Genomic DNA, 19,758 nt, shown 5'->3' on the forward strand with positions numbered 1-19,758 from the left:
GAAAAAACAGTGCAGTGGTGCAATGTCAAACAACTCTTAATAAAGAAGCAAAGGATGGATCTGACACCTTCATGTACCTGCAAGTCACTCACATGTGTAATCTTCTTAGGTCTTGCTGGGACTGGTTGCTGTAGGTGACAGGGCTGCAGAGACTAGTTCATTGGCGTTTGACAGGCAGTGAACAGAATACTGCTTTGAGAAACAAGTGTGATTACACAGTGGCATCATTTCTATTTGAATATAATTCTGAACTGCTCCTGCACTTCTCTGGCAACATGCAGGGAATAATATATTTTAATTTGTTTAACAGAAAAAAAAAACCTCAAAAACAAAACCCACAACAAACCCCAAGCAAGCAAGTTGGCAAATTAATCCCCTTACTAACTGCACTGCAATTAATAAAGTAACATCAGGGCTTCCTTTGGGTCAAGATTTTTCTTCACCTTAAGGCCAAAGAAGCATTTAAGCGTCATCTAATAACCAAACAGCAAACATAAGTACCCAGCTGACATGTCACCCATTTCCCACCCTCTCCAGATTGTTTCTGTCCATCTCATGCTCCTCAAATGGCAATGCAAAGTCCATATGCCACAGTGTCAGGGAAGAATTCCCAACACAGCATCTGGCTGTGTGGCAGATTCTGAGGCAGTTGGTGAGTCAGCTTTAGAGCTGCCTTTGCTCTTGTCATGTACTGGGGATTGGTGATGGGACTGCCTTGTCACCCCACAAACTACTTTGGATTCCAAAGAATCACTAGGTTTGTGTTAGTCAATCTCCCGCTTAAAACCCTCATGAGCTCTCTATACAGGCCTCCTTTACGGTGAAATAATGAGAATTTCTTAATGCCCACGTGTGTGTTTTCGGCAGAAACGTGTGTTCAGTTTAAAGTGGACTGTGGCCTGGTACGTACAGATCACTGTGTACTGCGATTTTGTTCTCAGTAAACTCTTGAATGATCTTTAAAAAGGTCTCCCTTTTTGTTTTTACTTGATCATAAGTGCACAAACCACTTCTTGCTGAATAGGATCCATAATGCCTGGAGATATTTGAGATCAAGCATATGGTCCATTGAATATGCATGTAAGCGGGGTGGGAGGCAATTGATGTGTGGCACCAGGGAAAGCGTGTCTGAAAGTTAACTAGTGTGGGATTTGAAGGCAGGCTTTCTGCACATTTTGGGAAACATAACTTTCTCTTTCCTCCCATAAACTAGTTACCAGAAAGCAATTTACCATTAAAAGCATAGTTGGGAGGCTTAACTACTCAAACCTTTGGTTGTGACTTGTGTTAGACACAATAACACCTTTTCACTTTTGGTTTCCTGCAAAATGATTATTTTTATGACCAAAACAGAAGACCATAAAATCTCAAGTTATTCAAAAGTACTCAGAGATAAGAAACTTCTTCAACTGACAAACGAGCAATTCTTTGCTAGGAGAGAGGCTCAGATGACTCTTCTTCACATTTAAATGAAAAGAGTGCATGGAGAATACACATTCTGGTAAGTTTTCCTTACCAGTGGAGAGAGAGAAAAGGAGACAGGACTGAATAGGTGCGATTGGGCATGAAGTAGTAACTATGAGGTCCTGGAGGCAGGAGAACAAGAGAGGGAAGGAAGAAAAAAGAGAAGAGAATCCAGTACAATGACAAGAGGGAGGAGGGGGGAAGGAAAGGATATATAGTGGTTATTTAAGAGATGCCCAGGAAAACTGGGATGCATGTGTGTTTGTTTGAGAAAAAGAGAGACAACCTTGAAATACAGAAATTGAGCCAGGAGCTATAAAGCTTTACTAGGAATAATCTTGGGGATATTGTTGCATGTCTAAGATGTGAATTGTGTTTTTTTCAGTTTGGGATTTTTTTATATCAGCGTCATAGCATTTTTTTTTTCATACAACAAAATGTAAACTGATCTCTAAATTACAAATGTGTTATGGTTGATTTACTTCATGGGCCAAAATAACACAGCCACTGCTTTTATTTCATGTGATTGCTGAAAATCCTGGAGAATTGGAGAATTAAAGGACCCTTAAAGGAGCCTCTCCCTCATCTACTTGCTGTGACAGTGTGAGAACAGTGGTTAAGGGCACCATCACCAATATTCCTTCCACATGAAATGCTAACTTTCTAATCATATTAGTGAGTGTGGGAGAGAAGATGCTTCATTACAGCAAGTAATAGGCATGAATAAATAGCACAAAACTGACTTCTTGCACATAAGAATCAAGTCCTGTGAATGTATCATTTTGTGAAGGGGGTTGTATGTGTCTCTGTGTGTTTGTGTCTGATGTGTCTGTGAAAAGTGCCTGTGAGGGAACACGTTCTAATACAACCTCTGCTTCAAAACCAACACCAATCTGAACCAAATCCCAGAGGAAAATCGCTGCACTCCCTGATGCCTGCCTGGTGCAGGACTGACTCCTTTGGCTCTCTCTCAGCACTCACCCATCTCTTAAGCCAGATTTAAAATCGCAAAGATGAGGGGAAGAAAGATATCTAGCTCCATACACTGCCATTTTTATCTAGTCAAATGGGCATTTTCAACAGTGTCCTGTCAAGAACAGTTCTTCCCATCCATGTGTGCATATTGAAGATGCCAACTTCAAGTCAGACGAGTCAGTCTATTACAACCAGTCCCCTGCCAGTGCATTTCTTCCTAGGAAATTCCATAGTGCAACAAAACCAAATGCATTCAACACTTGGCTCACCTGAGTGTGGAAGGGAAATCAGCTTTCAGTTGAATTTCTTCTTCCTAGATCTCTTAAATGACTTTAAAAGCTGTGCCTGTGGTAGTGGGGAACCCAGGTGGCAGGTTCCTTTTGTGAAAGCCATAAAGCTGGATAAAGTGAAGTGACCAGCTACTTTCCAAAACAGTGCAGCAATCCCTCTATACAGACTTCTGAAAATTAAGGAACAACTTTGGGACCAGTGGTCTCGAGCTTGAAATTTAAAGGTTAATATCTTAACCACTCCTTAGAAAGGTTTATATCAAAGGAAAAACGTGTAGATGTAGGGTACTTGTTCTCAGAAAATTCAAAATAAAGAAGATCTTGGGTATGTTGTGTTCAAATCCACTTACTGCAGTCCTGTGCCCAGGCGATTAAGTCCAAGCAAAATATAATTGTCAGAATCTGATTATACTCAAGATGTTTTCTGGGTTCCTAATAACTGTGGATCCTATTTCACAAAGCGCTGGAACATGTGCTTGAGTCCAACAGACTTTTTAATGTTGGAGGCCCCAGAGATGAGCCCAGTACTCCAAGGGGGAGTACTCAAGCCAGAAGTGAGGTGCAAGAAGATCATTGCAAGGGGGCTAATGCTGAAGGAATACATTTAATATATAATATTAATTCTGCAAAAATACTTTTCTGTATAAATGCATTTATGAAGTGGTAGGAATGACAGCAGCCATGATCACTGAACTCATGCAAGAAACTGCATTTTTTTCTTAAGAGATGGGGAAATGTCTACTCCATATCACCCAGCCACTGAAAGAAGCAATGTGCAGCTAGCACTCTTTGCAGATAAAGACAGAATTTTCTGCACAGTGTCTATAGCCCAGTGAATAATTGCATTAATTAAACTAAAGAAGATTAAGAATAGTAGGTGTATCTAGATAAAACATGTCCCAGATTCTAATAACATCCTTTGTATTGTATGCATGTATAGACAGATAGGAAAAGCCTCACGCTCACAGGCCCTTGTTCTCATGGGTGACTTCAACCACCCTGACATCTGTTGGAAGGACAGTACGGCCCGGCACAAGCAATCCAGGAGGTTCCTCAATTGTGTGGAAGACAGCTCCCTTCTGCAAGTAATAGAGGAGCCAACAAGGAGAGGTGCCATGCTTGACCTCGTGCTCACCAACAGGGAAGGGCTCGTTGGAAATGTGACACTCCAGGGCAGCCTTGGTTGTAGTGATCATGAGATGCTCAAATTTGAGATCCTCAGGACAGTGAGAAGAGCGTGCAGCAAGCTCACTGCCCTGGACTGCAAAAGAGCAGACTTTGGCCTCTTCAGGAACCTGCTTAGTAAGTTTCTATGGGATATAGCCCTAGAAGGCAGGGGGGGCCCAAGACTCTTGGTTGATATTCAAGGATCACCTGCTACAAGCTCAGGAGTGTTGCATCCCAACCAGAAGGAAGTGCAGCAGGAGGGCCAGGAGACCTCCTTGGATGGATAAGGAGCTGCTGAGGAAAATTCAATTGAAAAAAAGAGGCTTATAATAAGTGGAAGCAAGGACAGGCTGCCTGGGAAGAGTACGGGGATGTTGTCCGGGAAGCTAGGGACCAAGTTAGGAAAGTGAAGGCCCAGTTAGAATTAAACTTGGCTAGGGATGTTAAGGATAACAGGAAGGGATTATACAGGTACATAGCAAATAAAAAACAAACAAGGGAGAACGTAGGCCCCCTCAGGAAGCTCTTGGGAGAACTGGCTACACAGGATTTGGAGAAGGCTGAGGTTCTGAATGACTTCTTTGCCTCGGTCTTCACTGGCAAAGGCTCTGACCACACCACTCAAGTCTTGGAAGGCAGATGCAAGGACTGTGAGAATGAAGACCTTGTGCCCACTGTAGGAGAGGATCTGGTTCGAGACCATCTTAAAAATCTGAACTTGCACAAGTCCATGGGTCCTGATGAAATCCATCCACGGGTCCTGAAGGAGGTGGTGAATGAAGTTGCTAAGCCACTGTCCGTTATATTTGAAAAGTCATGGCAGTCAGGTGAAGTTCCTGACACTGGAAAAAGGGAAATATAACCCCCATTTTCAAGAAGGGGAAAATGGATGACCCGGGGAATTACAGACCAGTCAGTCTCGCCTCTGTGCCTGGCAAAATCTTGGAGCAGATTCTCCTGGATGGCATGCTAAGGCACATGAAAATCAACAAGGTGCTTGGTGACAGCCAGCATGGCTTCACTAAGGGGAAATCCTGCCTGACCAATTTGGTGGCCTTCTATGATGGGGCTACAGAACTGATGGACAGGGGTAGAGCAGTTGATATCATCTACCTGGACTTGTGTAAAGCGTTCGACACCGTCCCACACGACATCCTTGTCTCTAAATTGGAGAGACATCAATTTGATGGATGGACCACTCGGTGGATAAAGAACTGGCTGCATGGCCGCACGCAAAGAGTTGTGGTCAATGGCTCAATGTCCAGGTGGAGACCAGTAACGAGTGGTGTCCCTCAGGGATCGGTGTTGGGACCGGTCTTGTTCAACATCCTCGTCGGTGACACGGACAGTGGGATTGAGTGCGCCCTCAGCAAGTTTGACGATGACACCAAGCTGTGTGGTTTGGTTGATATGCTCAGGGAAGGAATGCCATCCAGAGAGACCTTGACACGCTTGTGAGGTGGGCTGATGCCAACCTCATGAAGTTCAACCATGCCAAGTACAAGGTCCTACACCTGGGTCGGAGCAATCCCAGGCAGAGCTACAGGTTGGGCAGAGAAGAGATTCAGAGTAGCCCTGAGGAGAAGGACTTGGGGGTGTTGGCTGATGAGAAAATGAACATGAGCCAGCTTCAGTGTGCGCTTGCAGCCCAGAAAGCCAACCGTATCTTGGGCTGCATCAAAAGGAGTGTGACTAGCAAGTCGAAGGAGATGATCCTGCCCCTTTACTCCGCTCTTGTGAGACCTCACCTGGAGTATTGTGTGCAGTTCTGGTGTCCTCAACATAAAAAGGACATGGAACTGTTGGAACAAGTCCAGAGAAGGGCCACGAGGATGATCAGGGGACTGGAGCACCTCCTGTATGAAGACTGGCTGAGGAAGTTGGGGCTGTTCAGCCTGGAGAAGAGAAGGCTGCGTGGAGACCTCATAGCAGCCTTCCAGTATCTGAAGGGGGCCTATAGGGATGCTGGGGAGGGACTCTTCATTAGGGACTGGAGTGACAGGACAAGGGGTAACAGGTTCAAACTTAAACAGGGGAAGTTTAGATTGGATCTAAGGAGGAAATTCTTTCCTATTAGGGTGGTGAGGCACTGGAATGGGTTGCCCAGGGAGGTTGTGAATGCTCCATCCCTGGCAGTGTTCAAGACCAGCTTGGACGAGGCCTTGGGTGAAATGGTTTAGTGTGAGGTGTCCCTGCCCATGGCAGGGGGGTGTGGAACTAGGTGATCTTAAGGTCCTTTCCAACCCTATCTCTTCTATGATTCTATGATTTCTGTTTGCTTGCTTTTTTTCTTCATTGAGCGTTTTTTACTGTGAGTGCTTTTACCTCTTTTCCCCCTATTTTACAATAGTCACTATGGGTCTGATGTACCATTGCAACTTCTTATCTTGCTGCTGTAAGTCCTGTCAGGCAGCACCAGGAACGTGTTTGACCCAGGGAATTATTTAAGCCTGTAGGTAGACACTGGAGATGAATTAAGGTAAGGATGGCAAAGCCAAGTTGTTCACTGGGACTCTCTGAGAGAAAATTAAATTCTTGACACATCTAACTGAAACTTATTGTTTTCTTTATGGTAAAAAGACTTACATGTACAATGTGTGAGATGGCAAGTGCATATTAAAACCAGAAGAACTACAAAACAAATTACTAGAATAAAACTGCTAGAAACATGATATCATTTGTGGGTTTATTGTGTTGAAAAGTGTGTCTCTGATTTTCCCTGCTTGGGTCTTCACATTCTTCCTTAAGAGTTCATCAAAACTAAGTGATGACAGAACTTGCACTGCTTCATACACAGTGTTTTATTTTATATTTGGATATCACTGCGGTGTGATCAGTGGGGACAAGCTATTTTCCTGCTCAGGACCCACAGAACAATCATGTGTTGGACACTGGGTAAATATACGGAGCTGGCTGGAAGCCTGCTCAGCTGCTGCTGGTGGCTGGCAGCTGCTCTATGGCATTGGCTGTAGCCCACAGCAGAAGGCGGTACAGGAAAGCTCAAACTGCAGGATTTTTCCAGCAAAGTATATGCATTTCTTATGTGCAGAGGTGAGCACAGGTAAAAATCAACACAGACTTCAGTTTTGTGAGATTATATATGTCAGAAAGGTTTTGTAGAACCAGGGTTGATATCTCTCTGCACTGGTGCTGGATTTCCACTCATTTTGCACTAGGGTCTTCTTGTGAATCCCCTGCTGGAGCAGTTCAGTGGTACTTAAAGGGATGGCATTTCTGTAATTATCTGATTATTGCTCCAAGGTTCTTTCCTGTGCTTGCTAAACCTTTATTCCAGTGAAAGTATAACCCACACTATTGAACTTGAATAAAATGTGATTGAGAATCAACAGTAATTCCCCAGTAGTCTTTGGAGCAGGTACTGTTGGCTCTCTTTCATCTTTTCTGTTTTGAAAACATGGAGCTCAAACCTGGTCATTCTGAATAGAGTGAAAAATTTTTAAGGTACTGCAGTGTGGTAGTGAGGTTGTGATTCTCCATTAGATTCTTTACATTGGCTTAAAAAAATTCATGGGACATCTATTAAATTCTGAAATTTTCACTAATGAATCAACAGTGAAATGGATCCTATTTAAATTCAGCAACCTTTCACTTACTTCCCCCTTACTTGATCTTGGCTGGCTTGTTTTAATTCTTTCATAAGTTCCCTTCTCCTGTGTGAGACATGGGAGTCTAATACAGAAAAAAAAAAAAAATGAAAAGAAAATGAAAGATGAAGACTATCTTAAGTTACTTTTCCCTTGGTTCTTACTTTTTAATTCCCTTCACCTTTCACTATCAGTCATGAATATTATATCTTCATTTGAATTTTCAGCTTCTGAATCATGAGCAGCTGAAGATCCAGTAGTACTGTGTTACTGGATATAACTCAAAGGGTTATGCTGTTTTTACTGTTTGGCACATACTCAGGAACAGGAACTTAGCTAAGCAGTTGAAGCATATGGCAGGGGGAGATAGGCCAGTATCTTGGATGAAGATGCATATATTTTGTACTCTCATGGTATGATGCATTCTTGTGCTTTGCAGATGGCACCTTGGAATTGTTGCTCTGAAAACTAATTTTGCCTAGCCACGCAGGTCTGCTGACACAAGCACAAGGATCATCTGTTTCTGTGCAGACACTACTGCATGCTGCAGATATCCTAGGCAGGAATATTTCTGAGAAGCACACCTGCATCTTGGTTTCTTTGGGTAGCAGAAAAAAACCTCAGGAACCTATGACTAGCATTCGTACCCAGAGAAGATAATTCAACCAAACACAATCTCTATCTTCATGTAATATTTGGTTACTGCTTCTCCTAGAAGTTTGTTACAGCATAGCTGTCAGGGCAAGCATAGAGGGAGTACATGGATTTTATGACAGCTGGAAAGAGGGGTTCATTCTAATTGACAGAGACCTTTGATTTGCTTTTGATTGTTCCCTGTGTGCAAACCATCAGTCCTCAGAGAAACTGCATTTATATCATGTAGGGCTTATAGCACTAATAGCGGCACTCTCCAAAACTTACTTTTGCTCTGTCTCTGCCTCTCTGTCCCCCACAAAACAAGCACATTATATGTGCAAGTGGCCCAAGAGCTTGCTGGAGAGGTTTCAGGTAGTAAATTCTGTCAGCTAACAGAACTGCAGGTTAAGGTATGAATACTTTCCGTTCTCTGGAATAATTTGCATTACTTAAAATCATGTCAGGTACAATTTTTTAAAGGACTAGCCTGGGGTGCAGTTTTTCACAGAATTGTATTGCTTCCTCTCCTGTCCTCTTATTATTTGCTGAGCTGTCTCTCTGAGCTCAGACAGGTAGATGTATTTTTAAAGACCAATTTGCTGCATGTGAGGTGGGCCTTGTACTAGCTGGTACTAGCTCGTACTGCCAGGTCTTCTTAGTTTTCTTTCTCCCCTGCCCCCAAATTTCTGTGATCTCTGTAGGACAATAGTATTTAGTATTAGTCTGTGCTTTTTGCTAGATATCCTGAAACAGTTTGGCAGCAAATAAAGTCAAGGGTTATGGACACAAACAGTTAAATACTATTGAGTACCTGCAACAGGGGAGCTAAAGGAGAAAGTCTGAGTTAAAAACAGATCTGCCAAGCAATGAATGCGATACTGCCTGGAGTAATGTGAAAATTACTACCAGCTTATTGTGTATCAAGGGGGTTTTCTTTACTTTTTAAATTTGGACAATGATACCACAGAACTATTATTTACAGGACCCTTGAGCAATTGCTTCCACATTAGGCTAAGACAAGAAAACAGTTGCTGGCATTACCAATAATATAAATCTGCCTGCTACGAGCGGGCTGGAAAACTCAAACACCTGCAGTGCAAGAGATGGCTTCTAGGGAGGACCTTCCTCACATCACACAACTTCCATGGGACACAAAAGACATAGTTTTGACAGCATGTGAGTAGATAAGAGCATTTGCTGCCTGCAAATGAAATGCTAAAATGGTAGAGAGGTGTCATAAGCCATCCTGCATTAGGATGTTGCATAAATTAATAAGTGGTTTCAGAATGTCCCTCATTACCCACAACAAGGAGCCGATGTGCTACTTTCGTAACATAGGCTTAAGGTAGATTTGAGGACTCAGAATAGAAAAACATCTGCCTTTTGTATTTATGGTGCTCTGTCTTCCTCGTTTTCCCCATTTTTAGACTCCAGCTGACAACCTCAGGTGCCTGATTTGGGCTTTCTGACTACTATCACATCCAAAATCTTCAGTGATTCAGAGTGCTACTGACAAACCCAGTACTTTGTACAGTACTGGAGAGAGGTAATTTCCATGCTTAAGTGCAGGTGTGGCTGGGACCCATTGCTGTATTTTCTGTTTTATCTCCACAAGCAGGAAGAGTAAATAATTCTGAAGCATTGAGAAAAGCCTTTCCTACTGCCCTGGGTCTCATCCACCATGGATTTATCATAGAATTACATTTTTTTTTTCTGTGGGTTTTGTTTGCTTCAGAGATTGGACTGAATTTTCTTTTTCTTTCTTGTCACAGCTGAGGAGCAAGTGAACATGAGCAGCTCTTCACTCAAGACTATTTCCAAAAGTATGTTATGCGCAGGAGCATTGCTGAAGTATTTGCTCCTAGCTCTCTTCACTAAAAGAGTGCACAGCACTGGTAGTAAAGAAGGGTCTATGATACATAATTTTTAACTGGCTTATTTAAGAGAAGCCATTTACTTACTTCTTATCTTGGTCACCAATTTATTTGTACCCAGGCACTTTATCACAGTACAGTTTTGAAATTAAAAAAGAAAATCATCTGAGAAGAATTTGAAGTCCTCAGAGCAAAACATCCTCAGAAACTGCACTGGGAGGTGGATTCTTTGCTAGATGTAACAGCTCCAAATGGTGGAACAAGAAAAGTCTTGAAAATCATGGACAGTTTTTCTGTGAGTTAGACATCTGAAAAAGAACGGCAAAGAAACTGAGAAAGGCTTTGAACTTTACCTTTCTCACAGCAATCTCTAGTTTCACTGTTATTAAGCATAAGTTTGAATGTGTACATTCTGAGGGGGGTGGTTTTATAACTGAACAGTGTCTTGAAATCATCAAGGGAAGAAAATAACATGGATGGAAAGTGAAACTTCACTTGGTATTTCCTTATCAATTAGTCTATCTAAAGTGAAAACCTCAGAGACGAAAATAAACAGCAGAAGGGTTGGAGAAATCAAAACAGAGGATAAACGAAAAAAGAGACATGTTAACGGGTGACTTTAATGAGAAAGAGGCTGTTACTGTGCTGAGAAATCAGAGGCTGCTTTATAACATCCTCTGACACGGTATCTGAGGTCATACACACGTTATGTGCCTTACTTGAATTGTCCCTTGAAATCACTTTTGCTGTTCCATAATGTAAAGTATTAAAAAATGAAATGAAAAAGGAATGAGATGTCAGCATAGCACTATGAACTGAAACTTGTTTTTCAGCATTTTATGGGAGGAGAAGACATGGCACCTGAAGCTGAAAATCTGAGACAGTGAAAATTAGTTTTGAAACAAGTATCACGAATGAAACACTTGTTAAACTACCTGAGCACTGGAAAGTGAGTCGATTAGTGCTAGCACTGACACAATGAGGTTATTTTACCAAGCTGATAGACTGTAGTGATTATCAAATGTGCTCAAGGAAACGGAATCTTGTATTGAAGCCAATCCCAGCCAGAACATGATTAGCTTTTAGAGCTCAAGCTTGATTACCTTGACTTGATTAGGTAAAAACCACCACAAAACTAACACACACTTTGAGCCATCAAATGATCTTTTTTTCCTGAGTGGTTTCAGTTAGGGTGAATGTCAAATGAGAAAGCAACATAAGACTGGCATAGACAACAATTCTTCTTCATGAGATTTGCATAGAACTACTTGTGAAAAAGTTCCAGGTGCACTTTTTTTATCAAGCTTTTATCTTAAGAACACTTGAAAGATGTCAGTAAATTGATGGAAGTGTTTTAAACATTCTAGAGAGACGCACAAAGGAAGAGTTTGTGTATATGGAGCCTGCAGTGGTGCTTCTCGCTTAGACTCAAAACTGCTTATCGAAGTTCTTGTAAGATCATGTGTGGTGACTTTCCAAAGAAAGAAAGAAGTGCTGCAGTCTACTATGAAGAGCCTGTGCTGTATCCATCTTTCTCTTATTTCTCCAGGTAAAAATTGTGTTTTGTCTGAGAACATTGTCTGGTAAATGGATGATGCCTGCTTACAGTTGTTAGTTGTTGTATTAAATATACAGCTGGAAGACTACGTGGATTTATAGGTAAGGAGATACTAAAAATCATTTATGTATCATGAGATATTCAGAAGCTGTCTGAACATGGTCCTGACCTACATGTCCCCACTTGAGCAGTGGAATTGGACAAGATGACCCCCCCTTCCAACCTAGACCACTCTCTGATTCTATGATTTTGTCTGATCAGTCTCTGCTCTGAAAACATGCTTATGACACACTCTTATGATGAAAATACTAACAACGTGAGCCTTAATTTTTAGTGTCAGCCCTCCCTTTTAATACAGACGTGAATATTCTTGCAGATAGCTACCTGCTGGTGTCTATCAATTTGATTAGTGTCATCAAAGTCTGGACTGATATTAGATCCCAATGAAACTTAATGAGCCCATTTCTCATTTACACCCTGTATATCTAACATGGCTTCACAGAACTTTCTGAAAACATCGTATTAGTTTGCGTGCAGATGCCCTTTGAAAGCCAGTGTATGTCTGCACACTGTGTACCCTTTTGAAAAGGTAAGCAAGCACTTCTCTATACCAGCATTTCTGCTGGTTTACATGGCTGCTGTGGAGCCATTGCACTGAAAAGACCAATCTGACATAGAAAGAGCCTTGTGCTACTATCAGTGTGAGGCTGGAGCTCTGCTAGAACTCACATTGCCACAAGGATGGATTGGTGCATGATAAAAGTGGGATCCCTCTCATTCCCACAGATCTCCCACACAGGCAGAGCTGAGGCCCAGCTCTCAAACCAGTGCAATTTAAACAGTACTCTTTAGATAACTATTTTAGTGCCTGACATTGACAGATATTAATCACAAAAAGCCTCTGCTGGAGACATAGGAAGAACTGGAGCTCAATCCAACCAGATATAGTATTTTAAGTAAACTGCATCAGCAGCACATTTTTGCCCATGGTAATTCCTTTTGTACTTTTGCATACAATATTTGCAAGCTGGAAATTGCCACTACTCAAAAGAGACAACAGAGTTCAAGCAATTAACACATCTTTTAAATTGATAAGGTCTCCTCATTTTTAAAAGGTATTGATATTTTACATTGCAAAGAAAAGGTGGTCATAGATTTCACAAGCATTCCTGCAAATAATTCTTCCCATTTTTTCTGTTACCTATCATGATGGTAAAAAACGGTGGTTTCTGATTGTCACTGGGCAAAAAAAGAGTAGTATTTTAGGGATATTTTTGAAAGTGCTCTGCTTTCCCCTACTTTACTTTTGTGGGAAAAATTATTCTAAATGTAATTGGAATTTAGAACTGAAAGTATCTTGATTTGTGAATGTTGGTGCTACACTCAGCAATCATCAGCTTCTTCTAGGTAAGTTCTTGAGGACATTTGTCACCCTGGGATATGGGACTTCAGCAAATTGCATTAACATGTTGCATGTACCTGCACTTTGTCAATTAACCAAAATTAGGACAACTATGAAGAAGACAATTATGTCTCCTTCCCCTGGCAACCACATTCTCCTGATACTTCAAAATACATGGATGTCTGAGCAGTGCTGATTACTGTTGAGTGGTTCTACAGTGTTTAAACAAGGTTATTTTTGGTGTTTGGGCTGTTTGGGGTTTTTATGTGCATGAAGAGCTTAGTTTCAGCATGGCCCTAGGAAACCATTGTTTCTAGGAATGCTACCACCAACTCTGCTTTAAAAAATGCAAGAAAAGAATGCAGCAGTGAAGGTTTTTATCACTAATGATAACTGCTTTTTATTTATATGTCTGAAATACAGCTTGCATACTCTCTAATGTAGTGATTCTTATACATGTTCCAACTCCCACGCAGAGATACCTACTCCAAGTACAGTTGCACAGAACAGTGAGCTGCCTACACTTACAAAAATGCCAGCTGAACTCGTGTTTTCCTGCAGGCTGTTTTTAGTAGGCATGAAGAAATGTAGTATAGACTTGTCATGGGCTTTCTAAGAACACTCCAATATTCTCATGCCTTAATCTGGCTGGATAGTAAGGCCCTATCTAGACTGACTTTTTGCTCTACATGTAGTTTAGCCATATTTCTCTGGCCAGTGGGCAATGAGGATTGTTTTACAGAGACTATCAGGACATTTTTTGAAGTAATTTCTTAGTAACTAGCAATCCAATTCAGGAGCTGGAGGTGGTCTAAACTGAACTCCAAAGTGACCATTAACTTTTTCTCTTTCAAGTAGAGCCAGTGATTATTTTTTCCCTCTGAGTGCACACTTGCATATCTTTACAAACAGTGCACTGTTAGTTTTCTACCCTGCCATAAACTCTGACTGTAATACCTCATCTGCTACTGACCTCAAGTGAACTCCGAGGAGAGGGAACAGTAATAAAGCAAAACCCAGCAAACAGTGTGAAGCTTTTGTAAGATCTTATATAACTGAATTGGCTATATTGGGAACTTGCCTTTGGTTTTAATTATAGATTTAAGGGTGCACTTTTCGGGCTCTATGCCATCTCTTTGCTCCCTCCTTTCACTCTTGATTTGCTTTCTATAATATGCAGCCACTACAAAAAGGATGTTTTTCCCCCTTTCTTTCAGGAAGAGGAGAGGCTGACAGAAGTTCACTGGGGGATGGGGAGGTCTAATGTGTTAATTGTCTCGTGTGTTGCTCTGGTCTTGGGCTTTAGCCTGGTCCCTCCAGAAGGTTTCAAAGGCCAGCTTGTGAGACCCCAGCAAAAATCCGTGGAGTCCCAAAACTAGACCGTGTCTTTTCCTAAATGCAGGGTTGAGTGACAAGTACCTCTTTGAGCTTCCAGAAAAGTGTCAAGAGAATGACAATCCTCAATTCTCTCCAAATCTATCTCTTGCTCACATCTGTATCTCAGAATACACAAGAATTACTTTCACAGAAGCAGGGCCAGGGCGGATGCAAAGCAAAGAGGTCTTTCGAGGGCCTCGTAAGGCATTAATGAAAACTAAGTAGTGATTTGAGGAAACAGGTCTTATATGCTCACATTTAAAATACAACTAAGTCAGTTTATATTGCTTGAACATCACTTCTCAGCTTAATCTTTAACTGCATTGGTATTCATCTTCCTGGTGACTTCTACCTCTCTAAGCATCTGTTGTGTCAATTGTTACATGTGCATAGGGAAAGAGGCTTGTAAAGCAATAGGGGAGCTGTCCCTCAGAATTATCCTGGCTGTGCTTTAAAGAGTAGACACCTACTGCCTCATTTGAGGGGTCCCAAGCTGAAAAATCAGGTTTCTGAATCTGTTATTTGTATCAGGAGCTGTTCCCCTGAAGGTATAACTGGAGTTAACCTCCTTACTGCATCCAAGAAGGTGCTGATATTGCTGGTGGCTATCCCCCCTGATCCAGCTTAGATATCTCAAGCTTTTTTTTTTCCTTCTTGTGAATTGTCAGTGGCTAGTAAAACCAAAAACGGCGTCACAGTGTGAGCTGAATTCCTTTAAGTCAGTGAACTGAGCAGTCCTAATCTCCACTATCCATAATAAGTAGAGGGGGTCTGGGATGCAAGGGTAATAAAGGTACTGGGGAGGAGAGCAGGGCACCTGCACAGCTCAACATAAAGGCAACCCAGACCCAATAAGGCTGGCCTACAGCCTAGATCTAAAACAATCTGCTTGCCTTCCTGCTGTTCTAAAACCCAGGTAAAACATAGCAGGGAATTAAAAGCTCACTGTATTGATAGCTTTTTTGGTCCTAGAAGATCCATAACATTGTTCAGTCCATCTCTTATATTACAAATGCAACTGCATATCTCCTAGTTACCCTTTAATTGAGACGAAGTTAGAAATATTGCTAAGAAGGACAGCAAAACTTTGGAAAGATGGTAAATCTGATTTTCCTTTTCAACAAAAAAAGGCTGCTCCTAACCTAACTGCTGCTGAACAGACAAAATCTCAATCCAAAGGCCTTACAGAAGCCACTGCAAAACATAGTCTAGGCTCCTTGATTTATCCATGTGTGTATCCTCTGCAGCAGAGTAGGTGTTCATCCTTGCTCCCAGCTCTCAAATGATGTCGCTGCATCCAGTTTTGCTTTTTTGATGTTTTCTTCTCCTAGGATGTGACTCAGTGCTTTTCAGAAAGCAGAAACTTTGTCTGCATCATTCTACCTGCCAATCCTTTATATCACGTGCTTGATCCAAAGTTGGGAGTGACTCATTTTTCTCATCCAAACACATGTGCACGCAATGAGCTGTCTCCCATCTAATGGCCCTTCGCATACACTTGTACGTAGGGTCATGACTGTGTTTTGTTTCACTGCCCATCTGTAGAGGACAGTCTCTGTCTGTCTCAGGATTATATTGTTCTGAATGATTTAAAAGCTTTGCAAGTGAAAGCAAATGATCTATGTTGAGGTTTTTTCCCCTTCCTCCCTCACTAGCTAATTTTGTATCTATTATTTACTGTGGGAAAGCTATGCCAAACAAGCAATCTCTGAGGCTCATTTTCATCCTAAACTGTTACAGAAGTAAACTTGAACCTATTTGTGGAATATTTGCACACCTCTCACTTCCCACCTTACCTTCGGTGTTTGCCCCATATGTGAAGATGATACAGTTTTAGTGGGTTCTTTTAAACTGTGTGGAGACAATTGTGGCGGGGCTAAGGAACTCAAATTTATGTATGAATGACTGAAATGAAGATGTCTGCAGTACAGACATCTGAACTAGTACACCTCTTCTTTTGCCCTTTTAGAGTACATGGAAAGATGCAAGCAATTCCCAACAGTAAATTGGCTCATCCCAAATTAGACATCTGCCATAGATCACATGACTTGCAATTAAGAAAAGCTGAATAGTTTAGATATAGATGTCTACATTTTGTAGATGTCTAACATTATGGTGCCTTACATAACCTAAATGTAGTAAAATAACTGGTAAATAGAGTGGAGGTGCTGCAAACCAGATGTATAAATTACCTTTATAAGATTATAACACTGTCATGAAAGAGTAGCATTTTAATTTTAGATTTTAATTCCTCTACTTAGAATTCATCGTACCTTAGCTTCAGATATAGGCATCTCTGTATTGATCTAGATAGTTACACAGCCAAGTGCAAAGTTATATACTGATAGAATAGAATCATAGAATAATTTATATCGGAAAAGACTCTTAAGGTCATAGAATCCAACTGTTAACCCAACACTGCCAAATCCACCACTAAACTATGGCCCTGGGTGCCACATCTACATATCTTTTAAATACCTCCAGGGATGCTTACTCCACCAGTTCCCTGGGCACCCTGTTCCAGTGCTTGACAACCCTTTCAGTGATGAAATTGTTCTTAATATCCAGTCTAAACCTCCCCTGGTGCAGCTTGAGGCCATTATCTGTTGTCCTATCACTTGTTACTTGGGAGAAGAGACCAACTCCACCTCACTACAACCTTCTTTCAGGCAGTTGCAGAGAGCAATAAGGTCCCCCCTGAGCCTTCTCTTCTCCAGACTAAACACAGCCAGTTCCTCAGACATTCCTCATAAGACTTGTGCTCCAGACCCTTCACCAGCTCAGTTGCCCTTTCCTGGACCAGCTCCAGCACCTCGATGTCTCTCTTTTAGCGAGGGCCTGGATGAACGCAGTTAAGATTCAAGGTGCAGTCTCACCTGTGCCAAGTACAGGGGGATGATCACTGCCCTGACCCTTCTGGCCACACTGTCTAATATGGGCCAAGATGCTGTTGACCTTCTGAACCACCTGGGCACAAGCTGACTCATGTTCAGCACTGTCAATCAGCAACCCTAGGTCCTTTACCATCAAGCAGCTTTCCAGCCACTCTTCCCCAAGCCTGTAGCGTTGCCTGGGTTTGTTGTGATGCAAGTGCAGGACCTGAAACTTGGTCTTATTCAACATTGTGCAGCCAGCCTTGGCCCATCGATATAGCCTGTCCAGATCCCTCTGTGGAGCCTTCCTACCGTGCAACAGATCGACACTCTCACCCGGCTTGGTGTCATCTGGAAACCTGCTGAGGGTGCACTCGATACTCTCATCCAGATCCTTGGCAGATACTAAACAGAACTGACCCCAGTACTGAGCCCTGGGGAACACAATTTGTGACCAACTGCTAGCTGGATTTAACTCAATTCACCACCACCCTGGGCTCAGCCATCCAGCCAGCTTTTTTACCCAGCAAATAATACTCCCATCCAAGCCATGAGCAGCCAGTTTCTCCAAGAGAATTGCTGCTGGAAATGGTGTCAAAGGCTTTTCTGAATTCCATGTAAAAGACACCCGCAGTCTTTCTCTCATCCACTAAGCAGGTCACTTTGCCATAGAAGGAGATCAGATTAGCCAAGCAGGACCTGCCCTCCATAGACCAATGTTTACTGGGCCTGATCATCTGGTTGTTCTGTACGTGCTGCAGGATGGCACTTAACATGATCTGCTTCATAACCTTTCCCAGCACTGGGATCTAGTTCCTTAGATCCAACCTTCTGACCCTTCTTGTAGAAGGGTGCCATGTTTGCTAGCCTCCAGTCATCTGAGACTTCCCCTGTTATCCTGGACTGCTGATAAATGATGGAAAGTGGTTTGGTGAGCACTTCTGCCAGCTCCTTCAGTGCTCTGGGGTGGATTCCATCCAGCCCCATAGACTTGTCTCACAGACTTCTCCAGCAGCTTCTTAGAGCTGCTGGCAGGATCAGGAAAGAGGCAGATGGCATTTACCACTAGCACATATTTGCACTGGAAGGACTTCATTGGTAGGACTCAGACTGACTACAGAGGCTGAATGTATCTCCAGGCACATATGGAAGAATGGAGCAAGAGGAGGGCAAGATTTTCAATCCTGAGCTCACTAAAACATGTAACAGACCAGTGGGATGACTATGATCCTTCCTATCAGGAAACATAATGTTTTCTACTACTACAGTGCTACTGTACTGTGCTAAGACCCAATAGAGAAGGCCCAACTTCCAGTCCCTAAAATATTGGCAATAAAGAAGGGAAGATCTGACCCCAGAAAAAACTAACAGAAGGAGGCAAATTTTTGTAGAAATGTTTAACTAATGCCTCGGATAGCTGAGGATATCCGCTTCCCTCTTCTGTCTCTCAGCAACCTGAGGACAATGAGCTGCGCGCCCGTCTGTAGAAAACAAACCTTGACAGTTTGAATTTTGATGATGCTTTCAATGGTGAGCCAAACTTCTCACTGCTTGTTGTATAAAATAATCTACTTTGCTTCTTTTTGTGCTCTAGGGACCTTGGAAATAGATGGCCTTGGAGGAGCCCATTTCCCAAGAGAAGCAAAAAAATCTGATGCCTTTTGGGGCTCTCTTGAATGAGTCATTGGCAATGTGTTTAGGTACTGTTCTAGGAACAGGCCAGAAAGCAGATGGCATTTCAGAGCGTGACAGTCCTGCTGCCTTATTCCAGAAGTGGCACGTCCTGTGCTGGTCTGATCACAATGTACATCTTCCTGCTAATTTACTGGGGTAGTGAGGATGGGCAGAGCCAAGGTGTGAGGAACATCCATACCATGCAGCAGCACTTTCAACACCTACCTCTCTTCCTCCAAAGATGACCAGAGACAGAAAGCACCTTTTATTTCCCCGCTGGCCTTGTGTTACTTTGTGTTTCAATACCTCTAGGCAATATTTTTTTCTCCTACTTAGAAGACTGTCTTTTCTTTAATCCATTTATTCCTCAACTGCCTTTACCCTAGTATTCACACTCCTGGAACACTGTAATGAATCTGCTCTTACTTATTGTTAAATCAATGTAATTTTTTTACAAAACAAACCAGAAACGGGTGGCACAAAGTTATTCGTCCCTTGTTCTACCTCTTCTTTTCAGGAAGCATGAAATATTTCTGAAGTTCCTGTGTCTGAGAGGAGCTCAGATAGAGTAAGCTCAAAGTAAGCATTAAAAACACTGCCTAAGAGACCCTCACCATTTTTTGTCTTCCAGCAAAAGCTTGTTTTCTTGGTGACAGCAAGAAAGGGTACCAGGACTTTCTCAGTAGAGTTGTTTGGAGGAATGAAGGTAGACATGGTTGAAACACACCAACATAAGATGACATTTGTTCATTTAATGTCACATTTTTCTGCTTCATATTTTATCACCTTTATGATATCAAAAATATTACTTTTCTCTTAAGTTTTTGTTGTATCTCAATTCCATATCAATTATAAATAGGATA

Source organism: Pezoporus flaviventris, unplaced genomic scaffold, assembly GCF_033815535.1.
Source record: "Pezoporus flaviventris isolate CSIRO_AGI_PZ_B2104156 unplaced genomic scaffold, CSIRO_AGI_Pfla_v1 ptg000072l, whole genome shotgun sequence".
NCBI lineage: Eukaryota > Metazoa > Chordata > Aves > Psittaciformes > Psittacidae > Pezoporus > Pezoporus flaviventris.